At 37.5% G+C, this 21589-nt stretch overlaps 1 protein-coding gene and 1 long non-coding RNA gene across 2 annotated transcripts in view; both read right to left on the reverse strand.

The window, feature by feature from the left end:
• Nucleotides 1-21589, reverse strand: part of LOC144658677 (coadhesin-like) — a 39254-nt gene that overhangs the window by 2578 nt on the left and 15087 nt on the right. The window lies entirely within an intron of this gene.
• Nucleotides 45-13020, reverse strand: LOC144656138 (uncharacterized). Its single transcript, XR_013571267.1, has 3 exons — nt 11961-13020; nt 11795-11858; nt 45-2502 (listed from the first exon to the last, which is right to left on the reverse strand). It is a non-coding gene; the product is annotated as an uncharacterized LOC144656138 (long non-coding RNA).

The raw sequence follows: 21589 nt of genomic DNA on the forward strand, positions 1-21589 counted from the left end.
TTCTTTAATGTTCCCAACCCATGAAGTCAAAACAAGACAACAAGTTCAGTGGGAGAAAAGGGGTAAGGGATGAAGTGCTCGAGTTGCCAATCAGAATCATCAATAGGAATCATGCAGGGTACATGTATCACAGGTTAGTTGGTTGGCAACGAGAGACTGGAATCCTTTCCTTCCTTTCAGGAAGCCCTAGTTCCCAAGAACCTGGGGTCCTAATCTCTAGGACCCTTGGGAACAAACACAACCACATGCCCTGGTTCCCAAGAACCTGGGGTCCTAATCTCTAGGACCCTTGGGAACAATCACAACAACCAACAACAGCAACACTGGGGGTCCCCACTATAAGGGGAAAGCTGACCCTGTGAGGCTATGGGGCAAAAGGGCGAATGGTACAGAGCACTTCATCCCTCCCGTGGTTTTTTAACTATAAGGAAAGACAATGCTTAATTAAGATGGTCTAAAGCTATTGAAGAAGTTCAGAAGAGACAGTAATCGAATAACAGAATGGTCGAGTTAGTGTATGCCAGCTCGACACTAAAGCTAGCGGTTACATGTATATCAATATCTCAAAAGCAGACACATTGTTCAAGTCCAACAGCTCTAAGCCTGAGCTAGCATACAAAATGGTAACAATATAAAAAACAATTCTGTAAGCAGGCATGCTGCTTAAGTCCATCAGCTCTAAACGTAAGTTAGCATACAAAATGGAAATAATAATAATTATAACAATGTCTATAAATACGGGCTTGCTTCTTTAGTCCATCAGCTATGGCTTACGTTTGTAAATAATAATAATAATAAAATAAACACCCTCAACATAGCCGGATATGTGCGTAGAACTACAACATTGCCTACATTTTTACAAATACTAAGCTAAAAGAGAACCAAAGAGGGTTGGGTGGGTGGGGATTATTGTGAAAACTCTTCTAGGGAGCTCAGAGAATTTGAAGTAAAACTACTCAAGTCTAGATAAAACCGCATGGCCTTGATTGACATAATAGAAAAGGGGGCGATGTGATTGGCCAGCCCGAATAGCGCATCACACTCTAGAAGTGAATTTGACCTTGAATGTAACGCAAGAGTGATAGTCTTGCAGCATATTACGTGACAGATCTGCATATTTGAATAGAGTGATCTTATGACTTCTCTGAACTCCTTTCATGGTTGTCACATTAACTTTAATTTATATTACATGTAAATTGGCATTTATATTACATATAAATTTGCTTTAATGTTCCCAACCCATGAAGTCAAAACAAGACAACAAGTTCAGTGAGAGAAAAGGGGTAAGGGATGAAGTGCTCGAGTTGCCAATCAGAATCATCAATAGGAATCATGCAGGGTACATGTATCACAGGTTAGTTGGTTGGCAACGAGAGACTGGAATCCTTTCCTTCCTTTCAGGAAGCCCTAGTTCCCAAGAACCTGGGGTCCTAATCTCTAGGACCCTTGGGAACAAACACAACCACATGCCCTGGTTCCCAAGAACCTGGGGTCCTAATCTCTAGGACCCTTGGGAACGTTCCCAAGAACCTGGGGTCCTAATCTCTAGGACCCTTGGGAACAATCACAACAACCAACAACAGCAACACTGGGGGTCCCCACTATAAGGGGAAAGCTGACCCTGTGAGGCTATGGGGCAAAAGGGCGAATGGTACAGAGCACTTCATCCCCACAAATACACGAAGTGTATTCCCCATAGACGAACACCACACAAATATAAAATAGGTTTAAGTTAACATGTAAATAAGTAGTAGTAGCCCTTCGCTCGACTCCTTCTTAGGAGTATAGACCATCAACAGTCTCTCGTCATAGCATCCTGTCCCGTGCATCCCTCTCTAGCTGGTACCAACTCTGAGATTCATTTTAAGTGATTTTGAATCGCCTTATAATGTGCTGCTAGACAGGATAAACTGTCCCAACTTCATGATCAACGCATCTGTAAATTCCTTACTATCTTGTACAAAAGTCTATTTTTCAATGACTATCCAGCCTATATGAGAAACATGTTCTCGTTCCGTTCTACTTCATACAACCTGCGTGGAAACTATATACTGGAAATGCCCAAACCTAAAACTACAACTTTTGGTCTCCACTCCTTTACTTATCTGGCAACAAAAGAATGGAATTCTCTACCTAATTTAATAAGGCTATGTAACTTATCTGACATTAAAAGATACATCTGCAAAGCCAAATCATGAAGCATGTAAATGACAATTTTATAATTAGTTAATATAAGTCAATTTTAAATATGTAAATAGTAATTTTTATTTATTTTTTTTTTGTTCTCTATTTTTCGTTCTCGAAAATATTAGCTGCCAAGCTACTCAAAATTCGAGTTTAAATAAAGTTTTATTAATATTATTATTATTGCCCATGGACTTGATCTCTGCTTTTAGCAAACGTCTCCAGGTGTTCATGGTCGACCTCTCTTTTAACTCCCTTGAGGATTTCAGGACAAAGCTTGCCTTGTGATGGAACAGGAAGGCATCCGTAAGGTGTGACCTAGCCATTTCATACACGTAAAGGAGTATGTAAACAAATCTCTAAGTCAGTTGGTGTCATATTTAGGTCAAGATATTATTTATCATCTAATACTAAGCTTGCTCTGTACTACACCTTAATTTACCCTTATATCACTTACTGTAATTCAGCCTGGTCTTCTACATATGTAACTAATTTAAATAGAATTTTTAATTTACAAAAACGTGCTGTGCGAGCTATTACCAACTCAGACTATCGAGAACATTCTGCCCCCTTAGTTGCTAAACTGGGCATCTTAGATATCTTCCAAGTTAATGCATTGCAAATAGCTAAATTTATGTTTTACTATCATAACCAATTATTGCCCCCGTAGTCAAATACACAGTTATGATACAAGAATAGCCAAGTGTTATCGACCACATCACTGTCGTACAAATCTAAAGCAGTTTACAATACTTTTCCAGGGTCCTAAAATTTGGAATACTCTACCAGAATCGATCACTGGTTCGGGTAGCTTTTCTTCTTTTAAGAAAACAAAAATGATTAAATTTCTAATAAAATGAGTCTGAAATTGACCTACATGTAGCTGCACACTCACAGCGAAATTACAAACTTATTGCTAACCCGAGGTGGCCTCCCCCATAAGCCTTGTGGTTTCTTGGAGGTCTCCTCGCCCTATCTTTTAAGTTATTTTAATTTGTATTTGTAATTCTGAAGTGGCAAATAAAATGATGATGATGATGATGATGATGATAGATATATAAATACAAGACTGTTAATGCTAAAATGCCAATTCATGGTTTCCCTTTGAATGATACAGCACGAATTCAATGAGTGCTGGGAAAAACGGAAAGAAAGACCTTATACAGAGCAAAAGTTTGTTATTCACCACTGAAATTATACATTGCTGACCTGAGAAACATGGCAGGAAGGCAGAACTCGCACAAGAATCAATCAGGGAAGAAGGTGCGAAAAATAAGGCGTCTTTGAACAATTTAGACACTTGCGACACAAACATGCATTCATTGTAGATAGAGTAGCTCCTGTTAGATTTATCCTTGTGCCACTAAATTTGGCAGGCTTGAAATGGTTAGAATTTCGAGTATGTCGTGAGTTGTTTGATGCTTCTTGCATGAACAAGGTAATGTATTCACTACAAAGCAAAATTTTATGTTTTGATCCTAGAATCCTCACTTTTATATTTCCTGTGACATACTCCCGTAAAAAGTCCTGTTATTGTATTTTATGTCAGGGGCGTTCCTAGGCAATTTATAGTGCTTGTAAAGGCAGGTACGCCCCTGTATGTCTTGGATCAAATTCTTGCTACAATTGTTCAATTTCCCCTTGAGTTATAACCTATTTTTTGTTAAAATGGCAGTCACAATGGGCACCTTTAAAATACCTCAAATTCCTTGCATTAAATGTAAAAACTCTTTACATTTTCAGAATCTTCATAAAGTATTCTATAAGCTGAGAACTTTCGTTGCTTTGAGTTGTTATTTGTCCTATTTTGACTTTAGTGACAAGGGACGAGAATTCACCACACTAGCCTCCAGCAAAGCTAAGTTTATGTCACTCTTCCTCAACTTTGAGCAGCCAAATTATAAAGGGTCTCGTCTACTCAGGTATTAAGACATGACTTCGAACGCTGCAGAAGATAACAATAGCAAATTCCACCGGTATCTTGTAATTTCCAGCCCTTTAGGCTTTACGACGGCTGATGGAAACGGCAGCCTGCAAATTGCTCTAAGTTTCGTTTGTTTTCATATTAAAATCTCATTTCACGCCGGTCGAATATAACTCTACTAACTATGATATAACGCAAAATAGAATCAGCTTATTGCGGGCCCAAGAGAGGCCCGCAACCCTAATCTTGACAGTGACCAGCGGATAGCGTTTTACGCGTGCGCGCCACGTTAATAAATAGCGAACAGAAAACAGAAGTTGAAAATTTTGTTCTTCCACTAAGAACGATCGGAATGCGAAAAATGTGTCAATCACGACAGTTTGTCGTAACACCGGAAGAGAAAATCTGTTCTCCAAGAACGATTGTCACATAAGATCTAGGCTTCTGTCACATGGAAGATTGCAAACATTACAATTTGCAGACTTGTTTTACGGGTGTTGCTTTTGCTCTGATTGTATCACGCATAAACCACGGCAAAGCGAATGATTCCAACAACGGTTATTCTCGAGAAATTCGTTATAACACTGACAATATAGCGAGTTTATCGACCGAGGAAAATCACATCTCAATTCACACCGCGTGCTGGACTACAGTTCACTAAACTGTCAATCCGACAAAAAACAACTCTGACTGGTTCGCGGTCGGTTAGCGGCAATTAAGCGTGATTTATCATTAATCGCGCCACGTTAATAAAAGGCGAGCACAACATAGCGAGTTTACCGACTGAGAAAAATCACATCTCAATTCACACTGCGTGCTCGATTACACTTCCCAAAACTGATAAAAATATGCATTCCTTGCGTGACGCGTTACTCGGGATAATTGTCTTTTGTCCATTTAAGGTGGCCCGCGGGTATTTATGAGGCTGACAGTTCCCTCTTTCAAGCGCGTTTTAAAACAACAAAACGTGAAGCGATTGCTTAGATTTTTGAGAATCTGAAAAAAGTAATGTTTAAATTATATAAAATGATAAATTTTATGGCGATCAAACGCGATTTGTTAAAGTTATAAGCGATTTTTGGAAGCCTTCGTTTTTAATAAAATGCGATTTTTAGGCGAGGACGTAGTCTCGAGCCTAATGTTATCATGTTAGTATAAAGCGATTTTGGATTCTTCGTGTTAAGATGGGCGATGTGATGATTCGAACCGAAGAGGACTGGTAACTAGATCATGGTTTGAGATTTGTGGCGTCCGCCATCTTGATTGTTCGGTCGAGCGTGTGAGAATTTTTCGAAGCCAGAAGCCTTGACTCGATTAGTAGCTGATATTTTTTTCGCTCACTTTAATACAAACTTTTTGTGATATCAAAGTACACAAAAACCTTATCGACACACCTTATAAGTCGAGGGACTAAACTATTTACAAGTGATTTGAACTACTGCCTGGCGACATTGTAACCTGAGCTTTAACTGAAGACGAGAAGTGCAGAAGACGTACTGCGACAACTGCAGCTGAGGTGAGCTATCTAAAGTTTATATTTGCTTTTACTTTATTGAATACCGTAGTGTATGAATAACATAATTGTCAAAGTATTTACGGAATCGAAATAACGATTTTAAAAGTGAAATATCTGCCAGATGTTGTTATATTTAATTTGCTAAAATTTATATTTATTTTCATGGTGAACCTGGAAACTAGCTTTTAGCTAAGTGTTCTAACCATGTAAAATAAAGTTATCTATCTATCTAAAGCTCATTCGCGATCCCTTCTGGCAACAGAACGTTTTCACGCTTTCTACTAGGTCAGATTTCAACATTGATTTTAATAGTGGTGTACAAAGCAGCAGTAAATCTATATAAACAAATGATTGTAAAATATGGATACAAACAAACTTATTTCAGGCTTTACCACTGATAACAGAACTACAATTGATCATATATTTATACAAATCTAAATAAATCAAGAGTCCAAACTGGTGTTCTAGAGACACACCTCAGTGACCTTAAAGCTGTGTGGTTATCAACCAAAAAAGAGTATATACATTTATTTTTGTAGGCTATGATTTCTAGTAAATGATTTAAGAAAGATATAATGTACATGTAGAAAGATGTGTTTCAGAAAAAAAAGGAATTTAAGTAAATTAAGTAACTACTTATGTTGCATTAAATTGTTGAAGTTAATCAGTCTTGGTGTCTAAACAAATATGTGTTAAACAGTTATTATTTTTTTTAACTATTGATTCTTTCTTTCATTATGTTTACAGAACAGAACTAAAAACAGCAACAACAGAAAACATCCAAGATACAGTTTTCAAAGAATCCACTGATTGCTGTGCTTTGTCCTAATTGCTTCAATATGTTTAATCTGCACTTTGTCAAGAAGCACCATGAATGTGCAGTGTGAATGTAGCTATTGCATTGGAACTGGTTATTGGCCTCTATTCTGCCTCTATGCAATATGTACATAATAAAAAGCCCAATCCTCACTATGAATGGCAGATATATTTTTAGCAAAACACAGCGAAAACCATGTAGCAATAACACCAAAGTTAAAAAATCTCGATGATTTGGTAAGTGCAGAATGCAATATGGAACAATTGAAAGTATGATGTTTTATATATGTTCGTGTTTATTTGCTTTATTTTACTTTCGGAAAAACTGTTCACAGGCTACTTGTATTCTTTCCCAGGTGTTCCTTACGCTAATCTTTGCAAACGTAACACGACACTTTTGTTCGTTTGCAACAAAATACTTTTGTCTTCCTTGAAAATGCGATAACATGAAACTTTTGTTTTTTGTTTGTTTTACGGCGGCATCGATGACATTTGTTTAATTTAATTAAGTTACGGTTTAGACTGCACGAAAGACGATTCTCATAAACTAAAGAAACAAATCTAATCAAAAAACATATTTTTCGACAGGTTTTTTAAAACGCAGTACAGCTAGGATATTTGTTTCCTGATTATCAGGTGTTCACGCCGAAAATCCCGGTGCAAGTTTTTGCATACCTAATTACGAAAGCGCTGTGAAAGTCTCAAAATCTAATTTAATTAATTTCCGGTTTTTACTTGGCGCCAAGAAGTCTGCAGGAAGCCTACCGCAAACACGCAATACAAGCGATGTTCATGATAGTTCCAGAAAACAACGTAGACTAATCTGCGCATGCGTTTGGTGTAAATTACGTTGAGTAGTACCACAAGGAGAGCAAAGGGTTTTCTGAAACAAATATATACGTTTGAGATCTTCATATTAAAGTAACGTAGATGTGCTCCAGGTTTTACCTAGGGGTACGGTCAGGTGCTCCCCACCCCCACCCCCTCCACAAGGAATAATTAATTAATTGATATTAATTAATTAATTGGTGATTAAAAGTTTACACATTAGCGCGTTAGGGGTTTATCACACGACTGCCCACCAAACCATCACAAAAGTGCATTCTGCACTAAAAACGGTGTAAAACAACTCTGGATTTACTACTGAAAGACCCTCAATACAAATTCATCACTGGCAAACCACCGTATCAACTCTACTTCTTAGTCTCCACTTGTACTGCATCAAAATTTTGGACTTGCTTGCATCACAGATTGTACAGATAGTGCAAACAACTATCAGCCCCATTTAAATTTAACAAGAGTCAATCAAGACATTATATCAACTTTTCTTCCTGGAAACTTGTACTTCCTTGCACTGTGTTTTACCTGTAAATGAGATTAAGTGTTTGGACCTACTGGACAAAGGGTACGTTACAGATTGTACAGTCAGTGCAACTGTCAGCTATATTTAAACAAGAGGCAATCTAGATACATTATTGCAAGACAATATTTTTATGCCAAACTCGTGGAAGTTTCCTTGATGTCTAGTACAGTTACAAAATATGTTGCATTCCATTGTCAAAAATCGTGATAGAAGACATCATATTAGAATTGTTCAAATTAAATTGCCAATTTTGTGATCAAAGCAGCTTATTATTTTCCTTTTATTAATTAACGTTGGTTACAAACTCACCATACCTTGGAATGCACAACTTAAAACACCACTGGAAAACAACGTGCTGTATTTTAAAATTTTATTTACCTGACAAACCCATTTTCCCTCCTTTATTATAGCAAATGACTCAGTGTCTCAACTTTCGACTTAGAGCGAGGAGCCCAGAAAGGTGACCACTTTTAATGTATTCATATTCTTTCTTGCAGGTTTTATCCAATCAGAAGCTCGTCACAGCTTCTCATTGGAAAACGGCTGCATGAAAGAATGTGAATTAATTAAAAGTGGTCACAAATGTGGGCTCCTTGCTGTAAATCACACTTTAATCAACGATATCAATTTCGGCGTTCAATTACTTGGATATCTTTTGGACTCACAATTTTACTCAATAGACATTTTTGGCTTTGTCAGTGTAAATTGCCGTTTCAAACCACATGATGCTGCCCAGAGAACTTGTTTTTTTAAAAAACAAGTAAAACAAGTAGATTTGTTGCTGGAAAAGTAGCAACAAATGGGGATGCCGTAAAGATTTTTTATGCTTAATGATAAACCGTAGACTACATTGGTCGGAAGAGTTCCGTTATAGTATTTTTATGATAAGGGCAACAGCGGAAGACGTTAGCCGCCAAAGTGTTCCCGTCACTGATATAGTTCAGGATAAAGATATTTAAAACTGAGAACATTGAAGGACCGTAAACATGAACGTCATCTCAATTAATTAACTCAAGGTGCCTTTACAACACACTAAATTAGAGTACTACGGTGTAGAACCTGATAAGCCTTCCTCTTATTGTCCCTCGCGAAAAGTGCGCATGTTTCCTTCTTGACACTCCTCGCTAGGAGCGAAAAAAATAAGATCGACAAAAGACTTAAACTCGGAGAAATTTCTTGGAATTGGTAGTCAACTATATTTGTATATGGCGACCGGTGAGCGAGTGGCAACCTCCTCCAATGGAAAACGAATCTTTTCTCGGGAAGCATTTTGTAAGTTTGTAATATTGGATATTATTATTCAAAGTTTTCGGCAGAAATTTTTTCCTTTCACGAAGGAAAATACCAAAAGAATTCGCTTTTGTTTATCATTTTGGCATAGTCAACGTATTTCCGCAAGTCGCTCTACCGATGTGAGGAAAGAGAGTCCAACTGTAACTGAATAATTTAGATGTTAGTTAGTTCGGGCGGTATATTCCCGGATTTATTTAAAGCAACTTAAGCGCTTTTGTTTACACGCAGCTGAACACGAAAATGGAAACAATCGATCAATCACCTTGCAAAACCAGTTATCCTCGAGCTCATGCATTTGACTAATTTCCTTGTCTTCCGCATCAAAACCTGTTTTCCTCTGTTTTCCTCAATTCCTCACAATTTAACCCAACCTTGCCAAAACCGGTTGCCCAACACCCAAGGGACCAATATTTGATGCTCTTATTGGTTATTTCGGTTGTTAATCCAATTATCCTCACTCCCAAGGGAAATACACACGCACCCTGAAAACAACTAGGATGCCCTTAGGCATGCCAAAAAAAAACTAAAACTATCTGAATACCAAGAGCATTTGTTCGAATTTGAAAGAAGTGATTCTCGAGAGTGATGCCACATAGTCTGAAAAGGGACAACAAACAAACAAAGCCCAAAAGGCCTATTCTCAGTTCCTTGTCTGGAATTTTTAACATACTGACTTGCTTAACTGGAACGTCCTCGCCTTAGTATGCATTGCATACCGGTTATTTTGAAAATGCCACGGTGAATTTTTCTGTAATTACCCCAAAACGCTGCCAAACAGTTGAAGTTTACTCACAACAACTTACAGGAAAATCCACTCCGTAAATTTCCTGAACGAGCGACATCTTTATTTTGCCTTAAAAACTGTTGTTTTATGCGTCTGACTTTACCGTCGCATAAATTTGATACTTATACTAATCCAGTACCAGCCAGTTTTGAGTCTAATGTCACCTTAATCTTGTGTGTAAAAGTTAAAAAGATCGTGTATATACATCAAATGTTAGCAGTCAATAAAGATGGATGGTTTTCAGCCGAATTTTTAAAAATATCAAACAAATGACGTTATTTAGAATTGCGGAAAATTTGTCGATTTGTTTTTCATTTTTTTAAAGCTGCAGCTAGAACAGGATATTGCAAAGATGTGTGCCGAGTTTCAGCGTGTTCCTATCATACGGTTTGAAGAATTTCGGTCGGAAAGTCAGGTACATTTACTTTCCAAGATTTGGTCGCTTTGTAAACCCCGCATTTCCAATGAAATTATACTGTTGTTTTCGAAGAGAGGCGTTGCTTTCAAATTCCGCACGATCTTCTGCCACTTGGAAATAACACAGCCTGAAATAGTTACTACTAAAATGACAAATACCGTTCCTGCACATGTATTCCCTGACGGTAGAAGATCGTGCGGAATTTGGAAGTAACACCTCAATTATCATCGATATTTACAATTCATATTTTGTCTCCATTTTTGCAATAGTCAAGCATGTCGCTAAGGAAAGCGTTTTTCGGTAATTCTTTGCTAAACAAAAGTTTTATAGCTACATGAAAATCATACAATTGGCAAACAAAAACTTGGTTTGCGTATTAGAGATGTTTCGCATAAGACCACTCCATATGCTAATCATCTACTATTAGTGGATTTAGTAGAATTACCCAGGAGACCAGTTTTGATTACAAAGGAACATGCACAAGCCTTTGTTTTCATTTTCTTTTCAATTAAAATGAAAGCGTTCTGTTTTGCGCTGAAATGCGACGGGCAAAAAAGAGAAGCAACAACAACAACAACTAACGGCTGGGTCGTAACACGCGGACTTTGAAAAAAATATTCTTGTGAACCGTGATTATGTAGGCGCTCTTCCGTATAGTCCATAAATCATTCTCCTTCATTTTTTTTATAAACCGCTTCGTGTTACCTTATTCAAAGTTATCTTTACTTCCAAATTCTTTGTCATATTCCCACTGGAATCACAGTAAGTTTTAGTGAAAAATTCTTTCAAAACATCTTGCGCTTTTTTAAATTCACTCAACTTTACTTTAGCGGGAACTCGGTTTAAATAGTGTCTGAAAAGCACAACGTGCATCTGCGCAATAGTTGTACAAAGACTGGCTGAAACCACCTTGGATGGCGCCATAAGTTTCCAACTAATAGATAGGTTTACAAGGTTCTGTTCACGTCCTTTAAACAACAGAAAACTAGTCTCCTGGGTATCTCTACCAAATCCACTAATAGTGGATCATTAGCATATGGAGTGGCCTTATGCGAAACATCTCTATTCAGCAATAAAAACCAAACCTAAATAAAAAAAATGTATACAACTTTAAACAACAAGAGCTTACAGAACACGTTTTTGCTCATAACGATCACTTAAACCGCTTTTTCAGCTGAACTTGTTACGCTATATACGGCGGATTTTGTCATGGTAACTGCACTCGACTCCTTTTTGTTCACCGGTGCTTTAGTAATAAGTCTTTAAGCCTGCCTTCGGTGCGCGCATTTCTAAAAAGAGTGTTCCAAATGATTGTTGAGTCATTAGTCCAACAAAGTCCAACGAGCAGTTGTTGTATACGTAGGATATGTTGGTGAAAAATTCGAAATGACGAGACCCTTGAATTTTGGTGAAAACTCTACACGCGCATTTTTTGAAGGACCATTCAACACAACGATCTATGCAGTTTTTGTCGCGACTACTGAGATCTCACCTACCTTGGGTATTTGCTGAATGATTTTTATCAATGTTTACTTCAGTTAAAGCAATTGATCGGCTGACCTGCAGAACATAAACGAACAGTCGCAGATTTAGTTGCAATGTTATACGTAGAGAGATCATGAAAAAATTTGAAAAAAGTGCTTAGTCTTGATCTCAACCTACCTGACTTTCTCTATGAAACAAACAGTCTGAACCAACTAAAATAAGGACGGTTATTTTAAAACCAAATTGACGACGTGGAATATGCTGAAACTGTTGTCGCATTTTTCTATTGGTTGTTGATGACACTTGACGTTTGTGATTGGTTGCCTTGAGATGATATCTTCTGCCCTTCTGTTTACTTAGGGATTCATATGACAATTTTTTTGCTCCTTTAGCAACGTAAAATTTATAGTAAAATTAAAGAATGTCACAGTTTGGTAAGATCCGAAAAATACTAAATAGCAGCCAGCAGTTTTTATGATCAAAATGTATAAAATAGGGTGTCATTCTATTTTTTTTGCTGTATTTTGCGAACCCGTTATTTCTATTTAATTTCATTTGCGTGTGTGTTTGCGTGTGTTTTTACGGTTGCGTGAAATTCTTTGGCAACGGCGATGATTTCACAAGCATGTAAAAAGGCAGGCGAAACTGAAGTAAGGCCATGCATATTCTGAATTATATGTGGTAAAATAAATGAATGCTTTGTTGTAAGATACGAAAAATACTAAAAAAGCAGCAACCAGTATTCATAATGAACATTTAAACTATACACAAAGGTCGTATTGGGTCTATTTCGAACCTGTTAAATTTATTTTATTTAGCGTGTGTTTGCGTGTGTTTTTACGGTTGCGTGAAATTCTTTGGCAACGGCGATGATTTCACAAGCATGTAAAAAGGCAGGCGAGACTGAAGTAAGGCCATGCATATTCTGAATTATATGTGGTAAAATAAATGAATTTTACTTTGTTGTAAGATACGAAAAATACTAAAAAAAGCAGCAACCAGTATTCATAATGAACATGTAAACTATACACAAAGGATGCCATTCCTTTTTTGTTGTATTGGGTCTATTTCGAACCTGTTAATTTTATTTTGTTTTGCGTGTACGATTTAAGGTTTTGATACGCTATCGTGTTTCACAAGCACGTTAAGGTGGCCCGCGGGTATTTATGAGGCTGACAGTTCCCTTTTTTAAGCGCGTTTTAAAACGGGAAACCGTGAAGCGATTGCTTAGAGTTTTTAGAATCTGAAAGAATAATGCTTAAATTATATAAATTGATAAATTTTATGGCGATCAAACTTGATTTGTTTAAGTTATGAGCGATTTTCGGAAGCCTTCGTTTTTAATAAAATGCGATTATTTTTAAAATGCCACGGTGAGTTTTTCTGCAATTACCTCAAAACGCTGCCAAACAGTTGAAGTTTACTCACAACAACTTACAGGAAAATCCACTCCGTAGATTTCCTGAACGAGCGACATCTTTATTTTGCCTTTAAAAACTGTTGTGTTATGCGTCTGTCTTGACCGTCGCATAATTTTGATACTTATAATAACCCAGTACCAGCCAGTGTTGAGGCTGATGTCACCTTAATCTTGCGTGTAAAAGTTAAAAAGATCGTGTATATACATAAAATGTTAGCAGTCAATAAAGATGGATGGTTTTCAGCCGAATTTTTGAAAATATCAAACAAATGACGTTATTTCAAATTGCGAAAAATTTGTCGATTTGTTTTGCATTTTTTTAAAGCTGCAACTAGAACAGGATATTGCAAAGGTTTGTGCGTATTTCGTTCATACGGTTTGAAGAAATTTGGTCGCAAAGTCAGATACATTTGCTTTCCAAGTTCTAATCGCTTTGTAAACCTCGCATTTCGAATGAAATTATTCTGTTGTTGTTCGAAGAGAGGTGTTACTTCCAAATTCCGCACGATCTTCTGCCGTCAGGGAATACATGTGGAGGAACGGTAATTGTCATTTTAGTAGTAACTATTTCAGGCTGTGTTATTTCCAAGTGACAGAAGATCATGCGGAATTTGAAAGTAACACCTCTCTTCGAAAACAACAGTATAACTTCATTCGAAATGCGGGGTTTACAAAGCGACCAGAACTTGGAAATCAAATGTACCTAACTTTGCAACCGAAATTCTTCAAACCGTATGAAAGAAACACGCTAAAAATTAGCAGAAACCTTTAAAATATCCTGTTCTAGTTGCAGCTTTAAAAAAATGCAAAACAAATCGACAAATTTTTCGCAATGTGAAATAACGTCATTTGTTTGATATTTTTAAAAATTCGGCTGAAACCATCCATCTTTATTGACTGTTAACATTTGATGTATATACACGATCGTTCTAACTTTTACACACAAGATTAAGGTGACATCAGCCTCAAAACTGGCTGGTACTGGGTTAGTATAAGTATCAAAATTATGCGACGGTCAAGACAGACGCATAACACAACAGTTTTTAAAGGCAAAATAAAGATGTCGCTTGTTCAGGAAATCTACGGAGTGGATTTTCCTGTAAGTTGTTGTGAGTAAACTTCAACTGTTTGGCAGCTTTTTGGGGTAATTATAGAAAAATTCACCGTGGCATTTAAAAAATAATCGCATTTTATTATAAACGAAAGCTTCCGAAAATCGCTCATAACTTAAACAAATCGCGTTTGATCGCTATAAAGCTTATCATTTTATACAATTTAAGGATTTTTCTTTCAGGTTCTCAAAAATCTGAGCAATCGCTTCACGTTTTCCCGTTTTAAAACGCGCTTAAAAAAGGGAACTGTCAGCCTCATAACCCGCGCGCGGGCCACCTTAATCATTTATTTATCGACACTGCCATCTAAAATTACGCACTCTCGTACCAGTACCTTTTCTAACTGCGTCAAGGCCCGCACTTTCTAACCTATGGTTACCACTAGTAAATAGTTATACTTAGCTTTTAGCAAGCTCCTGGATTCCACTTGGCCAAGATGCACCCTAGGGAAATCCGGATTGCTTGTCAAATTTTTTACTGACCACTTTCGGCGGGAGAGAAGGCGCTGGACGAGGCTTGAAAGACATTCACGACGGCCATGACCCTTGTTGGTTGTTCTCCGGCTTGACAAGAGAATAGTATTTTCTAGTTGAAGAAATCGTCTTGTTCTTTATAAGTCGTTCATTCACATTACATAATCTCGGGCAAACGAAGGCATGTTGTCTCCACCATACAAATGATGTTTTCGTGAGGTTCATGCTGTTTGCTGTACTGTCGGTTTTAGCCGCGGTTTGGAGACCACAGGACCTTGAAGCCGAGTCGGTAGAGTGGCCATATTCCGGTAGAGGCAATCCGTTCTGTGAATGCATATCAAGTTCCTCAGTTGCTGGACCGAATACCTGTTCAGTAGTGCGAGGCCTTCGACAGATCGTCCGCATATTTATCTTCGAACGACAGAATAAAATGTGTAAAACCGGAACGTAGTTCGCGTGCAGATACCAGGATAACTCATAAAGTACTGATGGAGCGATGTTGAAGCAAAAAACAATCGAAGGATATCACAGCAATAATAATTATTGTGAAAACTCTTCTAGAGAGCTCAGAGAATTTGAAGTAAAACTACTCAAGTCTAGATAAAACCGCATGGCCTTGATTGACATAATAGAAAAGGGGGCGATGTGATTGGCCAGCCCGAATAGCGCATCACACTCTAGAAGTGAATTTGACCTTGAATGTAACGCAAGAGTGATAGTCTTGCAGTCTTTCATGGTTGTCACATTAACTTTAATTTATATGTGCTGACTAGGAAGCTAGGAGGTACTTTGTTTGATATATAACTGGTGTAGGGCCACTATCGTGGATGTTTAGAAAGTTAAAGACTATCGCACCTTTCAAATAAATATTAGCGAAATTTCTTAAAAGTATGAGCGAAATTAAACATTTGAAAAAATAAACACACTTCTAAATTTCAAAAGACATGTTTCGGACACTCCGTATCCATTGTCAGTTTGAAGATGTTTCTTTCAAAATATGACATTTACACGGGCACAATCCCCGAATCCGCTTTCATGGATGTGGCGTTCATGGTATTTTCTAACTACATGTAGACGGATGATCTCGGAGAGTCAATAACAGTGAAATAATGTTAAATTTTATAACCGACTACGAAAATCCCAAAAATGATTGTCACTATCTTGTTTGTGCGGTTGCCCCTAGATAAATAAATAATAAATAAAGTGTCTTTATTTCATTTGATAAAATACATATTAAAAGTTACCATGGTAAAAATATTTAAAAAGAGCTAAATATAGGAATAAGAATAAAAATTAAAAATTAGTTATACAATATTATGACAATTATATTAAAAACTATGTAAAAAATAAGAATTAACAGCTAAATTATATCTAAAAGCTAACCTATATTCACCGCGCTTTGCGAAAACGGTAGAACCCCGGTAACTCGGATAACCCCGCTAACTAGAACAAACTTCCATTTCCCTTGCATTTGACCCCACTTTTCAGTCATTTGTACTCGGTTTACTCGAACTCGGATAACTCGAGACCCCGCTAACTCGAACTAAATTTCGTTCCCCTTGATCACAATTTGGGTTAAATTTACCCCGATAACTCGAATTCTGGTTCTTGCAACTCGCCACGGATGCCTATTGAAATATTCCATTAGCTCTTCTTGTCGTGTATTTGGATTTAAACATGCACTAAATCTAACACTACAGCAATTGATTTTAATTGAGCAACGAACAGATCACGTATTTGACAGTCATTTTCCACTCTTAACATAAAATTTATGATCGTGTGAGAGTATCTGACGAAGACAAGTTTAATTTGCACTGTACTGTGACGGACTGTGTAGTCTGTGTATCGAAGAGCTGTAAAATCAGTAAACTATCAACTATTAACTTGGGAAATTGAATATTCAATCGAACCCGATAACTCTAAACCCCGCTAACTTTCGTTTCCCTTCAGTGTTCGAGTAAACCGGATTTCACTGTATTGCATTTCTAGGCTTGGTTACTAAGTCGTGCCACCTTTGTCGTCCAGAGGCAAGTAAACCTGGTGGACATTTGCTGAATGCAAATTCGTTTATTTGAAAGACTGTTTTCATGAAGTGGTATTCAGCTTCAAGTCATCTAGGAACTGACAGCGTAAACACAGTGAGTTCACATATCGCGAGCCACCGTGAAATGTACCGTGAGCCATGACAAACTGTGTCAGATCGTGACCTTAATTTATTTCTCTTCAGACCGGCTAGACGATAAGCACAATTCTCCGTGAAGTCACCAACGATCAAACAAAGGTACCAGATGATTTTTTTTCTTAGTGTCTTCAGTTCATTTTACAGCCTAAATTCACGTGTAAATTGATTCGCAATTTATGCATTAAACTCCGGTTTTGAGCACTAGTGAGCAGTTGCATGTCACTTTGTTTCCATGTTTTACTTCATCATTCTGTAGTTCTTGATATTCACCTCTAAAGGCTTTGGTAAGTGAACATTAATGAGTGGGTTTTGTTTACCCGAGAAACAAAACTCGCTGTTAAAACGCTTTGTTGTCTGTATTCACCACTAAAACGTCCTTTGCCTGAAAACGACATGAATTGATTCATTAAAATTGTTAACACTGGGCAGTGCTTTGAACTTTCGAATTGGCATTGAGAAATATTTTTTTTGAGTCAAATTAAATTTTTGCGTTTACAAATAATCTTTGTATTTCGACTGACGACTCCCGAGTACAAACAAAACAATGAATAAAAGCGTAGCTCTTGTCCATAGCTTCGAATTGCTTCGTGTTCATACCGTGGTTTCGAGCCGCACGTCCTAATCACATGCAAGTCCAAGGTTCAAGCTGTTCTTGTCTTAGGGTGTCTTAGGGAGTTAGAAAGTTTTGTTCACCCTAGAGAGTTACCTTATTATAGGAAATTAACGATACATGTAATTAACGCGAATTTCAAAAATTCGCGTTTATTTCATGTACGTTAATTAACGTCATAGTTAATTAAAGTCGTGCTATTTTACAGCATTGTTATTTTAAGACTTCTTCATTTCCGGCAAAGTTATGTTTCTACGTCCATCTACTTCTCCGTCAAAACTACAGGAATAACAGAGGCAGTGGAAAGCGCTAGGACGGGATGTATTCCATCCTGGACCCATTCATTGAATATAAATCACTATTTGGTCTGTTTAAACCAGTTTAAACATCTTTGTTGTGTATATGGTTTATCAGAATTACTCAAGCTCTGTTGTTGGACGTTGTTCTTTTGTCTTTTGAATAGCGCAGGTTGCTGAAAGAATTAATACGCATGAAATCCGCGTAAATTAACTGCATGCAAGCACACAACACACGAGAATTCGCGTTAATTAAATGCATATAAACATAAATTTTCGACAATTCGCGTTAATTTTATTACGCGTACATTTTGTTCGCGTTGTTAAAATGCTTCGTTATATTCCTATAATAAGGTATACAGTTTTGACGCGCGTCACGTGATACGTTCTCGTCCAATAGAAACTGTATTTCAGTTTGGGAAGTATAACATGGTGAATATTTACCTCGACTTCGTCTTAGAAGTTTTCATTTCGCCTTTGGCGAATAATTATTAATTAGTAAATTCACAACCTCCGTTATTGTATTTTTAGCTTTCTCTGGTTTGCTCACAAACTCAGGCGTGTCCGAATGTTGTATCCAGGTTTCTGTTTAAAAGCGCATGTCTAACTCTCTAGTGGAAACTGTTTTTTTCTGTCTTAAAAATAATCATATGCCCGTCAGGTTGTTGCATGGTCATGACATTTGCTTTCTAAACTGTTTAGCAGACATCGCATAGACCCAATGCAAAAATGGCTGCCATTAATTTTCGGCTCCCGGAAGAATCATTTGTCAGCAAAGTTAAACAACTTAAACTTAAAGATCAAGTCAAAGTATATCAGTGAAAGAAGTTTCAAGGCTATAGTTTTATCTAATGGGAAGTTACAGGGACATTTATATGGCCAAAAACATGAAAACGAGGCAAGGCAGGTCAGGGTGGCTTTTTCCACACAAATCTCTTAAAATTAAATGGGTCACAAACCTGCAGCCTTTTAATCAAAATCACTGAAACTTCTCACTGAGTTTAACATATTACTCCATAAATTATTAAGTGTTTCCATCAGCATTTTCAGAAACTTGACCAAACAAAAGAAATAAATGACAACCAAGTTTGCATAAGGTCTATAAACTGATCTTTCGCCTCACCCCTATGGGTGCAGCATGATTGTCATAAAGGGCAAGCATCAGGCATTGGGTCGTGCGCAGCATCATTACAGATCTTATTTATTTCCAAAATGAACAAGAATGACCTTTTCATCTTTCTTTTCTTTAGGGAAATCGAAAAAAACAACAACAAAGGGATGCTGTGTATAGGTGCTACTTAATCTCAGAATTTTGTGTTTTCTTAGTAAATGCCATGGGAGGCGCGGTGGCCTAATGGTTAGAGCGCCGGACTCCGGATCGAGCGGTCCGAGTTCGAGCCCCGGCCGGGGTCACTTGTGTTGTGTTCTTGGGCAAGACACTTTACTCTCATAGTGCCTCACTCCACCCAGATGTATAAATGGGTACCGGCGACATAATGCTGGGGGGGGGGGGGGGGGGTGCTTTCATTTGGTATTGCATTTTAGCAGTGAATTGTAAGTATTGTATTAATGTAACGAGTGTGGTGAAAGCAAAATGTTGTTGTTAGTGTAGTAACATTGTATTGTAAGAAGAATGCCGTATTCTAAATAGTAACAGAAACTTATTGTTAGCAATATAAACAAGGTATAACCCTAAGCAATGTTATGTTCTGTAAGAAATGTATTATATCGTGTAATTTAGCTATTAAAAAATAAAAAAAAATATACTTTTTTATTGCTTTCATTATACAGCTCAACATCGGAGACCCCTTAATGATGAAGAAAATAGGAAATTTTTGTAACGCCAGCTAAATAAAATGACAAAAGGAAACCAGAGCTGACCATTAAATATAACTAATATCGCGCAGCTGCTCTAGGCTCACGCCAGGAAAAAGTAAAACCAAAACGATTAAGTAAAACAGTCAAGAATTTGAGTTAATGAATAATCTATTTTTCCGACGTTTTAACAGTCCGTACGGTATTCTGTACACGAGTTATCCATCAAAAAGTTCGACACACAATTTTGTGGTTCTCCACATTGGTGCCCCACCGAGGAGCACCAATATGGCGGCCAAAAATCAATGAAAACATCAGAAATACATTTCTGTTATAAAAACCGATCAGTTTACCTTTATGAACAAATAAACAGTCACAAAAACACTTCTCACAACTTTTCAGACTGCTAAAATCACAGGATTAGTAATTTTGATTTTTAAAACTTATGTGGCTGCCTTCTGGTGGCTACCTTGATGTCGTGTGGAGTGAAAACTCCAAAATTCAAAACGCTCCTCTTTTAGGACAAAGGGAGCTAAAACAGGGTACAGTCGACTTCCGATAACTCGCAACCCCGCTAACTTGAACCTCGTGCTAACTCGAACCCAAATCGATTTCCCCCCCCCCCCCCAGATTTCCATCATACATTTACTGTCATTTTACCCTCGATAACTCGAAAACCCCGCTAACTCGAAGCAATTTTCGTTTCCCTCCAGGTCATTTTCTGCATTTTTTTGTGTATCATTTTACCCTCGTTAACTCGAACCACGACTGTCAATAAGTGACAAGTCAAAACAAACAGTGTACTGTAGTCCAAAACATCGAAATTATTATGAAATAAAAACGTACACGAGTCGATACTATAACTAAATTTAAAATGTACACTGTAGAAAAACAGTAAGGGACGGACCATTAGAAAAGTGATGGGGGGGTGGGTGGGGAAAAAACCAAAAAAAAATTCATGCAAGCCAAAATGGCAAGAAAAAAAATCGTGCAAGGGTAAGGCAAAGAAAAAAAATTCGTGCAGAAGGAAAGGTCCTATTAATACCTGAAAATACCTGTCATCATTTAACACTTGATGAGATCTATTTTTCGACGAAATATATGGTGGAGAACGCTGAAAATAGCATTTCCGAGCCTAGAAAAATTTTCTGGGGGAGCATACATGAAATCCACGTATTCCAGAATAGGAAGAGCAGCCAAACGAACACTAAGTCGCATTATTCCAATTATTCTTATTCTGGATTGATCCCAAACGAACGCGCCCTTAGTTTTCCCAAGGACTTTACACAGAAATATATGAAAAACACAAATCTATTATACGAAATGATCGAGAAATTCATCCTGCTTTGGTGTGTTAAGAAGCGAAAGAAGGTGTGTAAGAAACTACATATAGAATTACAGTGTTAGGATCGCACTTTAAAAGCTGATATCACTTCAGAAACCTCTAATCCATTACAGACAATCAAAAAGGCTTTTTCCTTATTAACTATTTTTTGTAGAAAGGGGTGGATCATGTAATTTCCAACCCTCGACCAGGGTTTGTGTTTTGAGCTAGAAGGAAGGGGTGGGTCTCCACGTTTCCAATTGCACCGCCCTTTGAACCCCACCCCCCCCCCCCCTCTCGGTACTTATTGCCAGTCCCTGAAGTCAATGAACAACAGCAGTTTTAAAATATTTAAAAAATAATCAACAAAGCAACATTTGTCCAAAAACATGGTATAAAGTAACAAAACATGGCATTTGTGTGAAGAAAAAACATTTGTATAAAAAAGAATTCGAGCAGAGGGTTTCACCCGAAAAAAAAAATTCCTGCACAAGAAATGGACAGAAAAAAAAAATTCGTGCAAGACGAACATTCCCCACCCCCCCCCCCCTATCACTTTTCTAATGGTCCGTCC

The sequence above is a fragment of the Oculina patagonica genome, chromosome 6, assembly GCF_052425735.1.
Source record: "Oculina patagonica isolate OP01 chromosome 6, crgOcupat, whole genome shotgun sequence".
Classification (NCBI taxonomy): Eukaryota; Metazoa; Cnidaria; class Anthozoa; order Scleractinia; family Oculinidae; genus Oculina; species Oculina patagonica.